Raw genomic sequence first — 21,753 nt, 5'->3', positions numbered from 1 at the left:
CCGCACTGCTTTTTTTTTTTTTGTCTCTGTTTGCCTACCCTTCCTATCTGGCCGAATTAAACTTCTCATATTAACTTCTAAGAACGGCCGCTGTTGAATTTTTTCCCCCGTATGAGTGTCGCAGTGCTGCCAGTGTTTACATTTACTGCCATCATTATTGTCTGCGGCGTAGCTGCTACTGGTCTTCCATCGACTAGTATATATATGAGCGAGGTTTCTACGGCAGCCGCCGCCTCTCGCATCCCATTCTTCATCGTTCACGGTCATTCCAGTCTCCTTCATTAAGACCTCTCGCCGCCATTGCTCCGTTGACGTCGTCTTTCCAGCATCTCGCAAGTCTACCGCGCTTTCTTCTTTGATGTGGAGTCCATTGACATACCCGTTTTCGCCATCTTGTCTCTGGCATACGCTGTATGTGACCACATCAGAGTAGGCACTTCCTTTCTATGTAGTCTAGGATTGTGCTTTTGACATTCATAACCTCTCTGATCCTATCATTTCTAATATGGTCAAGTCTGGAGTATCCACAACTCAGTCCCCAGAAACCCATCTCGACAGCCAGCAGGCGATCTTTCTGCCTCTGAGTTAGTTCCCACAACTCTGCACCATATGTTGTGATACTTTCAATAATTGTGTGGTAGATGGTACGTTTTGTTCTGCACGTTATGTTTTTGTTCCAGAGAATACCATTTAGTACACACTCCACAAGTCAGACTGCAACGTGTGGTGCAGGGTGTTTTTGGTACCACTGTCTTTTCCTCCCTTCGTTATTCCATCCATCAATGGTATGTGTGAAGAACAACTGACGGTAAACATCCTCGAAAACTCCAGTTTCCCTTATTTTCTCGTCGTGATCAGTTCGCGAGACACAAGTACCAGGAGGTAATATATTATCCTACTCTTCTTCTGTGGTATCGATAGCAACGATGCCACGACATAGCTTCATAAGTTGGCACTATGAGACAACGACGACAGTGTACTCTAGCCGGCGCTGGAGAGGTCTACGACCTTCGCTGCAGATTCTCCCCATTTGATGAAGAGCAGACAGCCGGGACACTTCGCACCACTTGCCAAGTTATGTAAGATGTTTGCATGTGTTTATACGATGGTAAAGCTTCAACTGTATTTGCACTACCGCCATGTATTACCTTTTCCTGCTCCTACTCACGCGCCGCCTTCCAGGCGGGATACAAAATTTTCGAACATCCCCTCTCGGAACTACAACAGCAGTCTTCTCCGTTTTACGCGAAGCCTCTTTTGTTGCGTCTGCCACTCGAGTTTGCTTAGTGCCTCCGTATCGCTGGGAAAGGATGTACCATTCGACTGGGTACCAGGGTACGTGGGCATTCAGAATGAAGCAGCAGATGCAGCAGCTAAGGATGTGATATACGCTGTGCTGTAAGGATGCCGCGTGTGGGAACCAAAGACACAACATGAACGTCTAACAGACGTAAATCACCGCTTTGTTTCGTCCATGACACAAATAAAGCCAATGTAAAATAACAGCAGGCCGGGGAGGCCGAGCGGCTCTAGGAGCTACGGTCTGGAACCGCGCTACCGCTGCGGTCGCAGGTTCGAATCCTGCCTCGGGCATGGATGTGTGTGATGTCCTTAGGTTCGTTAGGTTTAAGTAGTTCTAATTTCTAAGGTACTGATGACATCAGAAGTTAAGTCCCATAGTGCTCAGAGCCATTTGAACTTTTGTAAAATAATAGTGGGTACAGTAATATCGACTGTATACAATAAGGTACAAAAACGCAACAGGAAGGTACACTAGATTGCACATTACGCTACGTATAATAAATCCATTCTGGACCTCCACGACCAATCCATTTCCCTACAAACGTTTCATTTAAATAGTTACGCATAGTCATTCCAAAGTTCTTCATTTAAATAGTTAAGCACATTCATTCCAAAGGTGCACCACCATGTTGAAATCATAGCTGCCGCCGAACACCAAGTGGAACGTTTTCTAGTGGGTCAGGCAAAGTATTGCAAAAGGAACTTACGATATAGGCGAGCATTCATCTTGTCTGGCAATAGGTAAGGGCCCAAACCGCTCTCCCCAAGAATCCAGTCCACAGCTTTATGCCAAAGCGTCCCTGAAAGTCATGTTAACAAATGACAAGTGAATTTTGTTCCAACCAATCACGGCTGTTCTGGAGGTTGAAAATAACTTCACGAGAGAAGGTAGATTCGTCAGCTCGTCTCAAATTATTCTTAAAAGTTCGTTGTTTTTCACTTGGTGCAAAAACTATTCACAAAACTATACTCGTAGCACGCACTCTTCCAGTCGCTGGTGTCGAATTAACGTTTAATGATATGAACTGCAGTTTTTCATTGTGAAACACTTCAACAACCAGTCTTTGAGATATCTGCAGCTGCTTCTCAATACGACGGGTACTTCGCCGAGATTTTTGGTGAATGGTTTCAAGAATTGCGTCCTCTGTTTGTGGAGCTCGTGTAGTCCTTGGATGCCTGCACAGCAGAGCAAAACTGGCTGTCGTACTACGCTCCAAAAAGTTGATATGACGTTCAATAGGTTTGCAGCCCCGTGGCGTGCATTGAGAAGGGTTGAATCGCCCAGCAGGTGTCAACAGTGCCAAAGGTTGTCAAGAACTTCGTGCTTTTGCTCACCTCCCTGCGAACTGTCGTTATCGACCGTGAAATGTGCGAGAGTCATCCCAAGGAATGGGGTTGTTTCACTGACGCTCTTTATGACACTCTATGTGGCCTTTTCGTTTAGATCCTGAGCGGCGGTGTGCCTGAAATGTTTTTATCTGCCACTCATAAGAAAACCGCGTGACTGCAACGCTGAGCGTCGCGGTTCTGACCTCCATCGCAGATTCGACGAAAGAAGGGGATGAAATATGGATGAGAAGATCTGTCACTACCTTCCAATCGTGTAATACGTCCACGGTGGCTTTGGACGGAATTTGGCGCTAATGTGACACCATTAACCCACTTTACACGTCACATGAAATTATGAGCTCTGGCTTGTTTCCCGCGTTGTCGACACCTTTCTGTCTGAAGCGTCGTTGACCCCGCAGGACGCCATGCTACGGCACCATGACAGACGAAGCTTGAGGTACCTTTGAACTTCATTTGAAACTTATGAGTCGAAACGGGAAACAGTTACAGGGTTTCGGAAAAGTGATCCTTTAATTCTGTTTCGCAGTGTATTTCGACATACTTCAGCTGAGTGACTTTAGGTAGCTTAACTAGTGTCTGCTGACCGTATGCGAAATTTAAGGTATGTCAAAACGGAGGCCTGGCACGCTGGCGTCTAGGAGTCGGTGAAAAGCTGTCTCTGTTCAGGAACATTTTAAAAGTGCCCAATAAATGTGGGCTGGTGTCACAGAGCGAGTTGCCGAACAGAAGGTTCTTACAGTGACCCTTTGCCGTTTCATTCACTCATGCGCCAACGTCGCATCTGTTGTGATCACGCCAGAGGAAGGCGTGAAACAGGATCGGTGATAAAGCATAAAAATCCATTGATACTTCGGATTACATTCAAATTTCGTCGAATGGTTCTGAAGGGTCTGTTGTGTTTCCATCTTGCAGCCGAGATCAAAAATTGCGGTCGCGCTACACTCAAAAGTGGTGCGACCACGCACGGTACTGTTGCAGGTCCATAGTGCCTTACTGAAGACTCGTCCTGGGGTTGTCAGCAGTGTAACTGGTGGTCAAGAACGTCATCTCGTTGTTTATCGCACTGGGAACTCTCGGCGTCGACCATGAAATGTGTGGGAATCAGTGCCCCAAGGGAAGGGGTGGATTCATTAACGGTCTTTATACCATCCCCGAAAAGTTTTCATGTCAGTTCTGAGCGGCTGTGTGTCTGAAATGTTTTCCTCAGCCACGAATAAGAAAACTGCGTGATTTCAATGCTGGGCATCACAGTTCTGACATCCATCGTAGAGGCGTCAAGACTAAGGCTGAAATGTAGGTAAGCGAGGGTGTGACGATCCCACCATTGCGTGACACGTGCATGATGGCCTTGGGCACATTTGTAGTGAAATGTAGTGTCAACATGGCATCATTAACCCACCTTACAGCTCACACGAACTTCTGACCTCTGGCCCTGTGTCGACAGCTTGCTGTTTGAAGTGTGGCCGAGCCTGAGGGGACGCCACGCTTTTGGACTAATACATAGGAAGCTTGTAGACACCTTTGAGCCAAATTTCAAACTTCTGCGTCACAATGGCTGGGATACAATTACGGATTTAGAAAAAGTGACCTCCGGCGCGGAATTAGCCTAGCGGTCTAGGGCACTGCAGTCATGGACTGAGCGGCTGGTTCGAGTCCTCCCTCGGGCATGGGTATGTGTTTGCCCTTAGGATAATTTAAGTTAAGTAGTGTGTAAGCTTAGGGACTGATGACTTAAGCAGTTAAGTCCCATAAGATTTCACACACATCTGAACATTTTTTGAAAAAAGTGACCCTGTAATTGTGTTGGTGGCTATATATGTGTATTATCAGATGGATAACGTCTAGAGCGGCGTGAGGCTCTTAACAAATGATGATTTTTATGTAGGGAAGATACAGCACTAGAAAATGGCAACCAAATTGCAAGATGAGCTGCAGAGGCACAACACATGGTGCAGAATCTGGCAGTTGAGCGTCAACTTAAATGTAAAGTACTGCTCTTAAGTAGGCACCAGAGCCAATTTCTGTTCGATTACACCATTGTCAGTGAATCACTGAAAACCATAACAGCCGTAAAATGTCATCCTGAAATGGAAGGACCATATAAAACTAGCTGTAGGCAAAACCAGATTCCAGGCAGAGATTCACTGCAAGAATCCCTGAACCTGTAACGCATTCACGAGAGAAGTGATATACAAAACATTCGGACGAGAGATTCTTGAGAATTTCACGTTAGCCTGGGCCGCTACTACGTAAAATTGAGGAGATCCGAAGAGATGCGGCGTGTTTCGTCACAAGTTCGTTTATTAAACAGGACAGCGTTACGGAGATGCTGGACAAACTCAGGTGGCATGTGCTACAAGATAGGCGTTGTGTATCACATCAAGGATTGTTGTTAAGATTCTGATAGTCTATGCTCCTAGAAGCTTACGGCAACATATTAGTTTTTGTTACGTACACTGGTGTCCAAAATTAAAGCAACAAATCTAAATTTTGCAAGGCTGCGTTTATTTTGCCACAAAACAGTGTAAACAAGTGGAAGTAAACCAGACAATGGAAAGAATACAGAACGTAATCAACTGCAACATCACAAAGGTAGATAAAAATGTTCTTCGTTTTTTCCAACTTAACGGGTTTGCACACACATTCTGACAACTGGTTAACGTGCTCAGTATGGGATGTGAGCACCTCTGGCACCAATGCAGACCTGACAACGACGGGACATGCTGTGAATGATGTCGTCACTCTCATGTTGAGGCAATAACACCCATTCTTCCTCCAGAGCTGCTCACAAGTCTTGAAGAATGGGTGGTGGATGCTGACGTCACCCAACCCGTCTCCCTAGTGCATCCCAGACATACTGTATGAGATTCAAAACGAGAGAGAGAGCAAGCCACGCCATGCGTGCAATATCCTCCGTTTCCAAAAAACATCAACCACCAGTGCTCTATGAGGTTGAGCATTATCGTCCATCAATATGAAGTCTGGGCTCCGTGCGTGAGATCCCAAGATCTCTTCACGTTACCTGACAGCAGTTAAATCTTTCTGATTCACTCTTACTTTCATGAAGAGGTGTGCGAGTGGTTAACACAAACCCTGCCCGCACCATTACGGTTCCTCCACGATATCGCTCTCTTTGCACACTGTATGGGTCCCAAAATCGTGTTCCACGTGCCCTCCAGCTGCGAATCAGTCGAGAATCACTCTCCAGACGAAATCGGGACTCATCAGTGGAATGAGCATTGGCCCAACTTTCGACAGTCCAGGTGGTATGTTGACGGCTCCACGACAGTGAAGGCCACTCTGTTGAAGCCTTCTGTACACCGTCTGCCTCGACACAATATGTCCAGCGGATGCTGAGAGGTCAGACGCTAGTTGCAGCACAGTACTAAGGTGGTACGGTCATGCCCTTACAGCCAAATAACGCTCCAATCTCTCTGATGTCACTGGTGGTCGGCCCCGTCCTGGTCTCCGGGATACAGTTTCGATCTCTATAAACTGTCGCCTCATCCGAGAAACAGCAGAACGATTCACATTAAGCCATCGGGTCACATCAGTTTGCGACTGTCCTGCGTCAATTCTTCCTATGGCCCCCCACAGCAGAGAGTCTGCAGGCGTCCTCTCTATGCCATACTGCACCGTCTGTGACTGTGTACACAGAGATTGTGGACGTGGGACTACTTTGCAACCACTACTCCGCTTGATTGGTGCCCTGACGTCTGTGCTGGCGTGGTTGTCCGTTGATCGGAATGCCGTCTTCCGTGCAGAACACGATCGTAACAACATCTGTTGGCAATTTGTATGATTATATCGTGAATTAGACACAGGACGGGGAAATAGCAGTTTGTTGCCAGTGTACATCTCTTGGAATGAGACACACACACACATCCATGCCCGATGCAGGATTCGAACCTGCGACCATAGCGGTCGCTCGGTTCCGGACTGTAGAGCCTAGAACCACTCGGCCTCACCGGCCGGCACGGATTAGGACAGCTCCGCTAGGAATTTGGTGTCTCGTAGAGTCCGTGTCACGAAAAGTGACCCCTTCCCCCACATGGGCGAATTGGGGCACTACCACACTACCAGTTATGTGTCCTTAATTCAACGGTGGTACACAAACGGTGGAATATTTTATGTATAGTTCATGTTCTTAACTAATTTATCAGTCGAAGTAGGAGAGGGTGTTGTACCTACATGATAGAGAGCCTGGGAACACACGATTTTTTTTGGTCGGCACTTCAATCTAGTGTTTAATTTTAAAATCTGATAAAGAGACCGTCTTCGGCAGATTCCGCCATTTTTACAGTTTTTATTGCTGCTAGACATGAGGTTGTGTTTGTACAGCACTTATAAATAGTCTGAGTTCAAAATATTTAACTTCTCTATGATGTAATAAAGCTACTTGGAATCTATTGTTAATTCTTCATTTACAGAAATTTATGGCAAGACAGTGGAATTTGGAGGTTGTCAGTTGCATGTATTAACTTAAAATTTTGGAAAGCATTCTGTAACTGGAGCAAAGCAGCGATCGATATAAATGCGAAAAATCAAATAAAAACAGTCTCTGTCGCGTTTTCAGATTTTTATTTGTTAGCAAGCGGTTTCGGCCCTTTCCTCAGGACATCTTCAGGTCTTTACCCGCCGTTATGGCTGCTGCTGGCGGCAGACGGAGCGAGATCCGTAGAAGTAAGGATACCATTGACATCAATAATTTCAGTACGCGATACCAATGATAATATTACCGAGGACAGCACCACTAAAGCGGAGACATTAACACAGTTTTCCGAAATTCGTTCACCAAAGCAGACGTAGTCAATATTCCAGAATGCGAATGGAGGACAACTGTCAACATGAGTGACTTCGAAGTAGACATCCTCGGTGTGTTACTTCTACGCTCCATCTGCCGCCACCAGCAGCCGTAATGGCGAGGAAGAGCCTAAGACAGTGTGAGGAAATGGCCGAAACCGGTAGCTGACGCATAAAAATCTGAAAACGCTATCTAGACCGTTTTTATTTAGTTTTTAGCATGTATTAACTGACACGACCATTGAAAAGGGTGCCAAATGGCCCTTATGTCAGGCTGGTCAAAGTGACTGTTTTACCAGTATTTGACAAGGTTTTACTGTCATTTAATGTGAGCATACATGGGCAAGAATCCTGGCCTATGTGTTTATGAACAAACAATTATTTATAGTTATTATAAAACGACTGAGTGTGACCGAAAGTTTATAACATTTTTTACTGAATGTTGTTATAATTTATTAGTTTAGTATGGAAAGTAATCAAGCTGAGTCAAATGACATCTGAAGAACATATGAACTACGTAAATTTTGCGCGGACGGGCTTCAGCCATTGTGTATTATACAGTAGTGGAACACTACTGTAGTCAAATGAAGACAGGCACTTTTTGAGTGATGCGGAGGGTTCAGAACACTTTACTTCGAGATCTGGAAGAAGGCAGAGCTACCTCAAGTAACGTGTTCTATTGGTCGTATATGAGGTGGATTTTGGGCGGTGAAAGGCCGCTAGAATAATTTAACTTTCGAAAGGACATTAACTTTCACGAAATCTGATTGTGCTCCAGCTGTAGTGGTTCCTTATTTACGTGACCATTGCGGCACTCCAACCCCAGTTCTCGATACCAGTAATATCACACTACTTTTCTGCGAAGTGACAGACATATTTTTGTGACAATATTCACAGTTGGTTTTGTTAATGTATAGGTACTACTATGTATCGATATATTACAGTGATATGGTTCTTGTGTGTATTCATTCCTGTGAGACTGTCATAATCTTTGACTTACTTGTGAAACGTCCCCTTAGAAAAATTTATGAAAGACTGTGCTGATAAACCTCTTACATTATTTGTTTTTCAAACAGCTGAGCAAAACTGAACTCTCTTTACTTGTTCTGATCAATACTAAACTGACACACAATATTTTTAGCGCAACGCAATCTGACTTTTAATAATCCCTGCAAAAGAATGGCCCTGACTAACAATAACCTATACCTTTCATGAATCACTTACCTCACAAAAATCTTCGTTACTCGAACTACTGCAATACAGCGAGCGCCAATACTGCCAGCTAAATAAAAGATTCTAACTACTGAAGGCACTAACTACTGATAGACATAGTTAGCAAATGAAAGATTTTGATAGAGAACAAACAATGTATTTACCTTAATAGCGTTCAAAAGTCATTATATATATATATATATATATATATATATATATATATATATATATATATATATATATATATATTAGTTCATGACATCCAGTCTTACAAATTTACTGTCTCTGATGGACACACGTCCAGATCATCCGCTCTCAAAACTCCGCCATCTCTCTCCCCACATCCACCACTGCTGGCGGCTCACCTCCAACTGCGAAACGCTATGCACTGCTAACAGCCAACTGCCCAACACTAGAATGGCGACTATTCCAACAATGCAAACCAGCCACAGACTGCACACAGCGCAGTCAATGAATTTCATATAGAGCGCTACATGGAATTACCAACGTAAAAACCTAAACAGCCTACTTACACTTGTAACCGTTTTGGCGCGAATGCGCACAGAGCAGTCTTTGTTTCACTTTGCGGAAGTTAAGTTGTTATTTCGCTTTGTAAAAGAGCAGTCAAGTCTTGTGTTTGGTTAAAGTGGAAATTAAGTATATGAAGATTGATATAAAAAACTGTTTTCTTGATGATGTGACAATTAAGAAGAAGTATATGTGAATTTACAAGAAGTTTAATAAAAATGTGGATCGTGAACACTAAGTCAAAAATTATTTCTACCATACCATTGTTCTGATCTGGGATTGTTTGATCATTAAGAATTTCCTGAAAAACGCATTTGTTAAGTCTTCAAATATTGCTAAAATACAGATCTGGACCTTCTAGCAGTCAAAGTGGAATCACCCTAGAATCAACAAGTTGAGCCATAACAACTTCGACGAAATCTACGTGGGAATGCATTTAAGATAAGTGCCAAAATTAATAAATTTGTTACAGTGACTTCATTATTTCCATTCTGACGATACCATCCAGATTCAACAACTTTGTTGTTGTCCGATAAAGCGAACATATGCTGCGTGAGCAACATAATTAGTCTGATTTCTTATCTACTTTGCAAGTGGTGGTATTGTTAGACAGTTCAGAACATTAACTCTTTCCGGCTGCATTGTGGTATGAAAACTGGACAGATCACGAGTTTATGCCCTTTATCTCTCAAATGGTGATGTGTAAATCCCCACGCTTGACTCTGAATTATTTTGAGCTGGCGAATATTTGATCTATGGTGGTCACGAAACGGATATAGTTTTTCACTTGTCTTGAATGACTATTTAGTTTGGGGGTTCTGGTATCTCTTGTAACGCACTTAACTGAGATTTATTGCGTTTTAATAAAATTATATTTTTCTGTCTGAATTATAACTGTTAATTGTAGGACCATTTTCCAAATATTTGAGATTACTTATTTGAATAAACATTATAGAACATAACTGTGGTGTCGTCTACATCAGTTTCATACTTAGAATAAAATCCTTTTATTAATTATTAGTTTTTTTTATTTAAGATATCTGATTATTTTATTAATCCGCAATTCTAGCCAAAGCATAGACTATTGAGTGCATGATCACCAGTATATATTATTATTTTCAGCGAGTTTAGCTGCAGGGAGTGAAACCAGACACGTATGGCTCGACCCAACTAATTTATCGAGTCATCCTTTTAAACAGAACCGTTTACAGTCCAGTTACCTTGATATATCAATATGTAAGGAAAGCCTCCCCTTAATCCTGGCATGCAGTCTCCCTGCTTGCTTCCCAAGTGTCAAAACTAAAAGTAAAATGCTAAGCTTTAAATAGGTGAAAATTGCGGCCATCAGTGATAAGTGTGACACTTCTTAAACAAATAGTGACCAAGAAAAAAATCTAAAGACTAAAAAAATATGAAATTACGAAATCACATAAGTAAACAAAGAATAAAGCTGTAATAAACCGTTAAAAGCAAAATTGCAAATTTTTTGTAGACATATTTATATTAAGCCTTTTTATATGGTTTATATAACTATAAAATGCGATATGACCATAAATAATTTAATCAACTAAGTGTCATCATAATATTAGCATTACACATTGAAAATACGAATTCTCCATGGTCATTCGAATCCCTTGGCCGCAGTTTCATCTATCTGAAGCTTGGCATTGCCTTTAATATTTAGTTTTTGACAAACGTGCTTGAGAAGCAAGCAGGACGACTGTGGGCCAACTGCTAGAAGTTACCATTATATTTTAAGATTGAGCTTAATACCATACGCTTGCCATCATGTTGTTGTTGTGGTCTTCAGTCCTGAGACTGGTTTGATGCAGCTCTCCATGCTACTCTATCCTGTGCAAGCTTTTTCATCTCCCAGTACCTACTGCAACCTACATCCTTCTGAATCTGCTTAGTGTATTCATCTCTTGGTCTCCCTCTACGATTTTTACCCTCCACGCTGCCCTCCAATACTAAATTGGTGATCCCTTGATGCCTCAGAACATGTCCTACCAACCGATCCCTTCTTCTGGTCAAGTTGTGCCACAAACTTCTCTTCTCCCCAATCCTATTCAATACTTCCTCATTAGTTATGTGATCTACCCATCTAATCTTCAGCATTCTTCTGTAGCACCACATTTCGAAAGCTTCTATTCTCTTCTTGTCCAAACTATTTATCGTCCATGTTTCACTTCCATACATGGCTACACTCCATACGAATACTTTCAGAAATGACTTCCTGACACTTAAATCAATACTGGATGTTAACAAATTTCTCTTCTTCAGAAACGCTTTCCTTGCCATTGCCAGCCTACATTTTATATCCTCTCTACTTCGACCATCATCAGTTATTTTGCTCCCCAAATAGCAAAACTCCTTTACTACTTTAAGTGCCTCATTTCCTAATCTAATTCCATCAGCATCACCCGACTTAATTAGACTACATTCCATTCTCCTTGTTTTGCTTTTGTTGATGTTCATCTTATATCCTCCTTTCAAGTCATTGTCCATTCCCTTCAACTGCTCTTCCAAGTCCTTTGCTGTCTCTGACAGAATTACAATGTCATCGGCGAACCTCAAAGTTTTTATTTCTTCTCCATGAATTTTAATACCTACTCCGAATTTTTCTTTTGTTGCCTTTACTGCTTGCTCAATATACTGATTGAACAACATCGGGGAGAGGCTACAACCGTGTCTTACTCCCTTCCCAACCACTGCTCCCCTTTCATGTCCCTCGACTCTTATAACTGCCATCTGGTTTCTGTACAAATTGTAAACAGCCTTTCGCTCCCTGTATTTTACCCCTGCCACCATTAGAATTTGAAAGAGAGTATTCCAGTCAACATTGTCAAAAGCTTTCTCTAAGTCTACAAATGCTAGAAACGTAGGTTTGCCTTTCCTTAATCTTTCTTCTAAGATAAGTCGTAAGGTCAGTATTGCCTCACGTGTTCCAGTGTTTCTACGGAATCCAAACTGATCTTCCCCGAGGTTGGCTTCTACTAGTTTTTCCATTCGTCTGTAAAGAATTCGTGTTAGTATTTTGCAGCTGTGACTTATTAAGCTGATGGTTCGATAATTTTCACATCTGTCAACACCTGCTTTCTTTGGGATTGGAATTATTATATTCTTCTTGAAGTCTGAGGGTATTTCGCCTGTTTCATACATCTTGCTCACCAGATGGTAGAGTTTTGTCAGGACTGGCTCTCCCACGGCCGTCAGTAGTTCCAATGGAATATTGTCTACTCCGGGGGCCTTGTTTCGACTCAGGTCTTTCAGTGCTCTGTCAAACTCTTGACGCAGTATCATATCTCCCATTTCATCTTCATCTACATCCTCTTCCATTTCCATAATATTGTCCTCAAGTACATCGCCCTTGTATAGACCCTCTATATACTCCTTCCACCTTTCTGCTTTCCCTTCTTTGCTTAGAACTGGGTTTCCATCTGAACTCTTGATATTCATACAAGTCGTTCTCTTATCTCCAAAGGTCTCTTTAATTTTCCTGTAGGCGGTATCTATCTTAGCCCTAGTGAGATAGGCCTCTACATGCTTACATTTGTCCTCTAGCCATCCCTGCTTAGCCATTTTGCACTTCCTGTCGATCTCATTTTTGAGACGTTTGTATTCCTTTTTGCCTGTTTCACTTACTGCATTTTTATATTTTCTCCTTTCATCAATTAAATTCAATATTTCTTCTGTTACCCAAGGATTTCTACGGGCCCTCGTCTTTTTACCTACTTGATCCTCTGCTGCCTTCACTACTTCATCCCTCAAAGCTACCCATTCTTCTTCTACTGTATTTATTTCCCCCATTCCTGTCAATTGCTCCCTTATGCTCTCCCTGAATCTCTGTACAACCTCTGGTTCTTTTAGTTTATCCAGGTCCCATCTCCTTAAAATCCCACCTTTTTGCAGTTTCTTCAGTTTTAATCTACAGGTCATAACCAATAGATTGTGGTCAGAGTCCACATCTGCCCCTGGAAATGTCTTACAATTTAAAACCTGGTTCCTAAATCTCTGTCTTACCGTTATATAATCTATCTGATACCTTTTAGTATCTCCAGGGTTCTTCCATGTATACAACCTTCTTTCATGATTCTTAAACCAAGTGTTAGTTATGATTATGTTGTGCTCTGTGCAAAATTTGACCAGGCGGCTTCCTCTTTCATTTCTGTCCCCCAATCCATATTCACCTACTATGTTTCCTTCTCTCCCTTTTCCTACACTCGAATTCCAGTCACCCATGACTATTAAATTTTCGTCTCCCTTCACAATCTGAATAATTTCTTTTATTTCATCATACATTTCTTCAATTTCTTCGTCATCTGCAGAGCTAGTTGGCATATAAACTTGTACTACTGTAGTAGGTGTGGGCTTTGTATCTATCTTGGCCACAATAATGCGTTCACTATGCTGTTTGTAGTAGCTTACCCGCATTCCTATTTTCCTATTCATTATTAAACCTACTCCTGCGTTACCCCTATTTGATTTTGTGTTTATAACCCTGTAGTCACCTGACCAGAAGTCTTGTTCCTCCTGCCACTGAACTTCACTAATTCCCACTATATCTAACTTCAACCTATCCATTTCCCTTTTTAAATTTTCTAACCTACCTGCCCGATTAAGGGATCTGACATTCCACGCTCCGATCCGTAGAACGCCAGTTTTCTTTCTCCTGATAACGACATCCTCTTGAGTAGTCCCCGCCCGGAGATCCGAATGGGGGACTATTTTACCTCCGGAATATTTTACCCAAGAGGACGCCATCATCATTTAATCATACAGTAAAGCTGCATGCCCTCGGGAAAAATTACGGCTGTAGTTTCCCCTTGCTTTCAGCCGTTCGCAGTACCAGCACAGCAAGGCCGTTTTGGTTATTGTTACAAGGCCAGATCAGTCAATCATCCAGACTGTTGCCCTTGCAACTACTGAAAAGGCTGCTGCCCCTCTTCAGGAACCACACGTTTGTCTGGCCTCTCAACAGATACCCCTCTGTTGTGGTTGCACCTACGGTACGGCTATCTGTATCGCTGAGGCACGCAAGCCTCCCCACCAACGGCAAGGTCCATGGTTCATGGGGGGGCTTCATAGAGGGAAAATATTGCCTAAATGTTTGTCAAATTATTATTTTAACTATGTGTTGTGATATTTTTTTATCTTAGGATGCCCTGAGGGTGGCAGTGCGTACCGAAACCGGTAGCCAGTAGGTAAAAACAGAAAATATGCGACTATAGACTAAAACGAATAAATCATTATCGTCTGACTGGCATTAACAATATAAGTGGGAATTACGGATGTATCTATCCACAGCCAGTTATTTCTGAATGAGCTCAACGCATATTGGAGCTGCCCTTCTTTGAACTTTTTCAATGTCCTCCATCAATTCTATCTGGCAAGGATCCCATACATCACAGCAATACTGTAACAGAGGAGGAATAAGCGTAGTGTAGGCAGCCTCTTTAGTAGACTGTTGCATCTTCTAAACCGTTCTATCAATAAAACGTAGTCATTGGTTTGCCTTGCCCACAACATGACCTATCTGATCGTTTAATTTTAAGTTGTTCATAGGTATTTAGGCGAATTGAAACGCTTTAAATTTGTTTGATTTATCTTTTAAGCAAAATTTAACGGATTTCTTTTTTGATTATGTGGATGACCTCACCCTTTTCCTCATTGAGAGACCATTGTCACTTTTCGCACCATACCAATATGATTTCTGTCATTTTGCCATTTGTTTTGATCTTCTGATGACTTTACTAGACGGTAAATCATAGCATCATATGAAAACAATCTAAGAGGACTACTCAGATTGTCTTCTAGATCGTTCATGTAGATTAAGAACAGTAGAGCGCCTATAACACTTCCTTGGGGAACGTCAGATATCACTTCTGTTTTACTAGGCGATTTTCCTTCGATTACTACGTACTGTGACCTTTCTGGCAGGAAATTACGAATCCAGTCGGGCAACTGAAGCGATGCTCCGTAGGCACCCAACTTTTAAGAAGTGTCTTACGAGGAGCGGTATCAAAAGCCTTATTAAAATCTGGAAATATGGGATCCATTTTACATCCCCTGTCGATAGCACTCATTACCCTGTGTGAATAAAGGGCTAATTGTTATTTGCCGAATCCGTGCTGATTGTGTGTCGAGAGGCCGTCACCTTCGAAATAACTCATAATGTTTGAACGCAATATATGTTCCAAAATCCTTCTGAAAATCGACGTTTGTGATATGGATCAGTAATTCAGTAGATTACTCCTATTTCCTTTCTTGAATATTGTTGTAACCTGTGCAACTTTCCATTCTCTTCGAATGAATATTCCGTCGAGCGAGCGGTTGTATGGGATTGCTAAGTATATGGCTATTGCATCAGCATACTCTGAAAGGAATCTTATTGGTATGCTATCTGGACCAGATGACTTCCCTTTATTAAGTGCTTTAAGCTGCTTCGCTACACAGCGGATATCTACTTCTAAGTCATTCATATTGACAGTTGTTCTCGATTAGAATTCTGGAATATTTACTTAGTCTGCTTTGGTAAACGAATTTCGGAAAACTATGTTTAACATCTCCGCTTCAGTGGTGCTGTCATTGGCAATATTATCATTCGTATAGTGTTGTGAAATTACTGATTGTGTCTTGACTCTGTGTACTTTACATACAATCAAAATCTATTTCGATTTTCTGTCTGATTTCGAGGCAGACTTTTGCTGTGGAAGTTATTAAAAGCACCTTGCATTGAAGATCAATAAAACATAACCAATCTTGATGATTTTGCGTGGTTTTAAATTTGACGTTCTTTCTTCGTTGCTTCTGCAACAGTGTTCTGATGAGTTTAGATTACCATGGTGGATCGGTACCATCTTTTATTAATTTATTACGTATAAATATCTCAATTGCCTCTGATGCTATTTCTTTGAATTTAAGCTACATCTGGTCTAAATTTACATACTTAGTTGGCAACGAGTGGAGACTCTCTCTTAGGAAGGCGTTATGCGAATTTTTATGTACTTTTTTAAATAGATGTATTTTTGGTTTATTTCTGGTGCCTTTAGATGCTACAGTATTCAGTCTCGCTACAACGACCTTGCGGTCAGTAATCCCTGTATGCGTCATGATGCTCCCTACTTGCTGATAATTATCTGTTGCTAAGGGGTCAAGTATGTTTTCGCAACCATGTACACTTCTAGTAGTCTCCAGAACTAACTGCTCAAAATAATTTTCTGGGAAAGCATGTAGTACAATTTCTGACGATCTTTTATACCTACCACTAGCTTTGAATGTATATTTTCACTAAGATATCGAGGGTAGACTGAAGTCATCACCAATTATAGTTGCAGGAGTGCGGTGCCTATTTTTGATGAGTCCCAAGTTTTCATTGAAATGTTCAGTAATTGAATCACCTGAGTCGGTGAGTTGGTAAAGGGAACCAACTATTAATTCATTCACAACACAGCTACAATAATTAACAATTACAATTCTGATTATTGTTATGTCTACCATGTTTCTGCGTTCGTCCTCGCCCCCTTTGAAACTGAAGCCCTTTTTGCAGTTTCCCTAGACCCTCTAACATAAAAAATTTCCAATTCTATTCCACAGAGCCTACGATACCCGTATAGCCGCCTGCTGCGTGTAGTGGACATCTGACCTATTAAGCGGAAACCGAAAGCCCAGCACTCTCTAGCGTAAGGCGAGGTATCTGCAACGTTCACGGTCGCAGAACCGTCTGAGCCTCTCATTCATCCCTCGACTCGGCTCTGTAGCAAAGATTCGCAATCGGTCGTGTGACAGCGTAGTGTTTGGAGTTTACTCATGATTTGCTCGAAACGTGTTATTATACTTACCTCTAAAACTGGTACTAGTCCAGATTTAGCTGACAAAGCTAACGAGTAAGGACACTAGCGTTGTAGGCTTAATGCGTGAAAACAGAAAGGGGTTAACGAGAAATGAAAAACTGAAGAAAGATGAATACCTCACGGCAAAAGAAAGAAGCAGATGCTGATAAAATATAAAGACAAGAGGAACGTCGTGATGGTTAGCACGTTCCATGGCGATGCATTCCAAGAAGTAAACTAAAAGAATGGCATCCTGCAAAAACGAAATGATCTCACCGATTACAACAAGAATAAGGGAGGTATGGAGAGGAGCAAATACCAGTCTCAAAGCTACCAGGTAGCTGGGAGCACAGTGGAAAAACATTATCAGAAGATTTTTTGTCATATGGTGGTCGTTGCATACGTTGTGTACATTAAAAACAACTGCGGGAAATGCAGACTGAAGGTCTCTGGGAACAGTTGGACGTATCCTCTCCACAACAACAGTCATCAACTGGACTCCCACCTCGAACACCTAAAACGTCTCTTCCGATAGTGAAGCATTTTCCGACATTTATGCAAGCACAACGAAGATGAGAATGCATAAGAAAATGCCTTTGGAAAGAGACATTTTACTGGTGTGCAGAATATGAAGTTCCTTTAAGTGAGTACCACGTTTCAAAATATTTCACACAGAAAATGACCTGCCTTACGTGAAAATGAAATTTCATTCTCCTCTTTAATGCACTGACCTCGATCCTAATCTACTTTAGTTTTGGTACATTACTCAGATCAACAAAGGCATGTTTTCATGAGCGAGCAAGGCACGTGGCTCAACTGCTCAAACCAGCACGTGGGAAATTGCCCACTGCGGCAGAGGAGCGCGCACGAAAAATACCTTCTTAGGAGTTCAGTCAAAACGTGTTTTATCTCTTAGGAAACTCGAAAGACTGCGGTTTAGTGTATTTGTGTTTACGGAAAACTTAGATGTTTCCTTGCTGCGCGTTATTACCTTCGTATAAAAGCGAGGAGCTTCTGAAAGAGGTGGTCAGGTTGCAGACAATATCGGAAATCCTATAGGGGCGCGTCGTTACTCGGCGCTGACCGTGGCTCGTGTGTCCATGATAACGGCCTGCTCTCGTTACACCGTCGTTATAGCCGCAGCTGCCTCTGCCTCTCCTGTCACCGATACTCCCGGCTTTCTCCGCACTTCAGCCCAGACGTCGCCTGACAGACTTTCTTGCAAAAGGGTCGAAGAACTCCAGCAGCGTTAAGATCGAATTCTAAAACATCATCCAGACTTCCCTACGAATTGAAGATGAATTTATCTTTGCATTTTATATAGCATACATCGAATGTGGAAAGTAAAAAGCTACTGAAGCTCTACAATCAAATTTTCAGCACACCATGATAATTCCCCGTGTAAACTATTTTAACAAGTGTTTACTTGTATTAGGTCGCTTTCTTGTCTGTTTATCTGCTCGGTACAAATACTGCAATTCATTTTAAACTAACCACGCGGTGAGTTAGAGACGTGAAGCTTTCAACATAGGTCAGAACCAGATGACTGTACAGTATTATCTCGGTTCCTTGTCTGGTGTGTGGCGGAAAGTACTTGGTTGGCTCTGAGCACTATGGGACTTAACATCTATGGTCATCAGTCCCCTAGAACTTAGAACTACTTAAACCTAACTAACCTACGGACATCACACAACACCCAGCCATCACGAGGCAGAGAAAATCCCTGACCCCGCCGGGAATCGAACCCGGGAACCCGGCGTGGGAAGCGAGAACGCTACCGCACGACCACGAGATGCGGGCAAGTACTTGGTGCACCACTGCTATTTATCACGTTTCCTGTTCCAGTTGCGCTTGTTCAGCGGTAAGAACGGTTGCCGATAAGCCTTCGCGTCATCTCAAACATCAGTAAATTTTACCTTCACAGTCTCGTCGCGAGATATGAGTTGGCGGAAGCAAATTGTTGTTGGGCTCAGGTGAAAAGTAACGGAACCTGAAATTTACCACATGTCTCTGCTGTAATCTCTTCAAAAAGTGTGAAATTTACTAAAACGTTTTACACGCACAAGGCAATGACAAGAAAATAATTATTTAGAAAAAACTTTTTAACGTAACACGCTTTTAAAACGAACTAAGGAGCATAAAATAATTTCTTCTAACCCAGAACAGATTCCTAACCCCATAAAAATAGTCCCGAAAATTTGTGTTTGTGAATTTTTAGTGGCTATGAGAGTAATTGTAAACTTTAAAACGAAAAACGAGCGGCGCATGCAACAGATGATAATGAGTGTAGAGAGCAGATGTCTTTGACAAAAATCACACAACGATTCATATTATTTGTAGTGCAATAAAACTGGTAATGACTTTGGTGAACTATTCGTGTATCAATTATCTATTGCATGCCCCTATGTTTTTCGTTTTCAGTTTTACAAGTATTGTCACAGCTATTAATAATTCATAAGTACAAATCTTCAGGACTATATTTATGGTAATCTGTATGGGGCTGGAAGAAATTATTTTATACTTTTTAGTTCCTTTTAAAAAGTGCTGTATCAAGAAGTCTTTTTATTTAAATAATTTTTTCTTACTTTATCTTACTTTTGGACTGTAATCTAAAGTGGATAAGAAATTTGCTTTAAATTTTTGTTAATTTCCTCATAAATATCATTTATTTTATTAATCTCTATGATTTTCATTGAATGAACGAGCGTGCAAGATCCTTTACAGTTATGCTGCACAAATCTCCTTTCGAATGCAGAAAATTCTATTATAGACTCCGTTTACAGGAAAAACGGATGAATATTTTTATCGAATAAAATACAAGTGATTCCTTTATCGAAAACTAGGTGTAAAACGTACATACACTGACAGAAAATAAAATCCTAACACCAAGAAATAATTAAAGTAGAGAAACGGAACTTCGGGAGTACATTTGTTTAGGTAAATTACTTAAGTGATTCACTTTGCACATTGACAGGTTGACGTAAGTCCGAGAAAAGCGATAGCTAATGTGAAACGCTGGTTCATTAGTAACCGGTGTAGCCACCAGAATGTTGACTGCAAACATGCAAACGTCCAATCATTGTACAGATGCTGGATGTGAGATGGAGTTCCATGTCTGCTGCAGTTGGTTGGTCAATACAGGTACGGTTAAAGCTGGTTGCGGATCACGCTGGAGTTGTCGTCCGATGATGTCCCATACGTGCTGGACTGGAGACAGAACTGGTGATCGAGTAGACCAAGGCAACATGTCGACACTGCGTAGAACATGTTGGGTTAGAACAGTGGTATGTGGGCGAGACCTATCCTGTTGGAAAACACTCCCTGGAATGCTGTTCATGAATGATAGCACAATAAGTCGAATCACCAGATTGACAAAGACATATGAAGTGAGGGTGCTCCTGCTGTCATACGAAATCGCACCCAAGACCATAATTCCAGGTGTAGGTACAGTGTGTGTAAGCACATGTCTAAGAACATGCTGGGTTACAACAATGCTATGTGGGTAAGAGCTATCCTGTTGGAAAACATCCCCTGGAATGCTGTTTAGCATATCGGGTCGGATCACAAGACTGACATACGCACTTGAAGTCGGGGTGCTCCTGCTGTCATACGAAATCGCACCCAAGACCATAATTCCAGGTGTAGGTACAGTGTGTCTAAGCACATGTCGGGTTACAACAGTGCTATGTGGGTGACAGCTATCCTGTTGGAAAATAGCCCCTGGAATGCTGTTCAGCACATCGGGTCGGATCACCAGACTGACATACACACTTGAAGTCAGGGTGCTCGTGCTGTCATACGAACTCACACCCGAGATAATACTTCCAGGTGTTGAGCCTGTCTAAGCCGCAGACAGGTTGGTTGTAAGCGCTCACATGGCCTCCTCCTAACGCACGGCCATCACTGGCACTGACGCAGAACTGGCTTTCATCAGAAAACACTATCTACTCCCCATTCCAATCAGTCCCCGCTTGACACACTGAAGCCGTAAACGGTGGTGGTTTGGGGTCAGTGAAATACACGCTACAGGAAGTCTAGCTCTCAGCTATCCTTGAAGTAACCGATTTGTAACAGTTCGTTGTGTCGCTGCGGTGCCAACTGCTGATCGAATCGCTGCTGCAGGTGTTGCACGATGCTCCAGACCCATATGCAAAACATGGCGATCTTCCCTCTCGGTAGTGCCATGTGGCCACGTGGCCCATCTTCTTGAGACCGCACCTTCCTGTGATCACCGCTGCCAGCAATCATGTATAGTGGCTACATTCCTGCGAAGTCTTTCTGCAGTATCGCGAAAGGAACATCAAAATTATCGTAGCCCTACTACACGACCTCGTTCAAACTTGGTGACCTGTGATAAGGCTGTCTTCGTTGTCTTAAAGGCATTCTTGATCAACATTAACGCACTTCGTCCAGCCTCAATGATCACTAACTCTTACTAACGTTACAGCGCGTATTTAAAGGAAACCTGATTTGCATTCTCTTCGTGGCGCTACTAGCAACGCTCTTATACGACTGGTGCGAAATTTGAGTAGATGTTATCTTTCAGGTGTAGAAACACGCCTATCTCGCACAACTCCTTCTTGGTGTTGTGACTTTTTTCCGTCAGTGAATAATTGGTATGGTTTCTTAGAGCATTACGTTGCCATTCTTTCCTTACCATAGGAAACTTTTTCAACAGTACTTGCTGTTACTACTCTAGATTGACTAAACGAAACTACATCATCAG

The sequence above is a fragment of the Schistocerca piceifrons genome, chromosome X (genome assembly GCF_021461385.2).
Source record: "Schistocerca piceifrons isolate TAMUIC-IGC-003096 chromosome X, iqSchPice1.1, whole genome shotgun sequence".
NCBI lineage: Eukaryota > Metazoa > Arthropoda > Insecta > Orthoptera > Acrididae > Schistocerca > Schistocerca piceifrons.
This window is presented reverse-complemented; position numbering follows the sequence as displayed.